Source organism: Echinops telfairi, unplaced genomic scaffold, assembly GCF_000313985.2.
Source record: "Echinops telfairi isolate 266 unplaced genomic scaffold, ASM31398v2 ScPeMD7_443;HRSCAF=831, whole genome shotgun sequence".
In the NCBI taxonomy this organism is placed as follows: Eukaryota; Metazoa; Chordata; class Mammalia; order Afrosoricida; family Tenrecidae; genus Echinops; species Echinops telfairi.
In genome coordinates, this window is record NW_022104341.1 from 40,790,555 (window position 1) to 40,791,544 (window position 990).

Consider the following 990-nt stretch of genomic DNA (forward strand, 5'->3'; position numbering starts at 1 on the left):
GTTCTCTAGTGAAATAAAACCAGGACACTAATAATTTTATATTTTTTTATATAGATAGATAACATAAGAAATAAACAGTTAATTAATCTAGAAAGCAGTACAAATGGCTCAGTGCAACTCAATCCCGTGAGACAGTTGCGAGACACTGGCAGTCCAAGTCTTGAGTGCTACCGGGTAGTCCTCTGTAGAGAAATTCAGGCTTTTCGGCCACAGGCAGAAACAGCAAGGAAGGTCACCAACAGTCAGCCAAATGACAGCGTCTGACAGTCCCCAGCTCAAGAGATGTACCTTCCAGTAACATGGTGAAGCAGGTCTTGAAGGAACCTCAAATTACAGCAAAACAGCCCATGGTTTAGCTGTTCCACAGGTAGTGTAGCTTGCAAATGGAGGCACAGAACAAGAGCAAGAGACAAGAGAGGCGAGGCTCCTGGAGCCATTTATCTCTGCGCCCTTCAACTAATCTCACATGTGGTCATTGGCCACGTTGGCACAACAAACCTACCTATCACAAGCTGTCTTCCCAATTTCCAGGCAGTATTTCCAGACCTCTACCAGTTTTTTTGAAATATTTCCATTGTTACTCCATTAATTCCCGGAGCTTTGTTTTTGGCTAATGCATTCAATGCACTTTTTCCCTTCAGTATCATTGGTTCTTTCTCATATGCTACCTCCTGAAAGGGTGGGATGTTGACTAGTTCTTTTTGAAACAGTGACTGTTTTCTTTCCATCTTCTTTTGCTGTTTCCTGCATCATTCAATATTTTCCACATAGAATCTCCCAAGATTGCAATTAGAGGCTGAATTTTTTCATGAGTTCTTTTACTTTAAGATACGCTGAGTGTTTTCCTCCATTTTGGTTTTCTGACTCTGGATCTTTGCACATGTCATTGTAATACAGTGAACCCTCGCCACTTCGCGCTTCGACTTCCGCGGCTTCACTCTATCGCGGTTTTTGCGTAACAGCGCATGCTCTGTCATTACTGCCACTGAT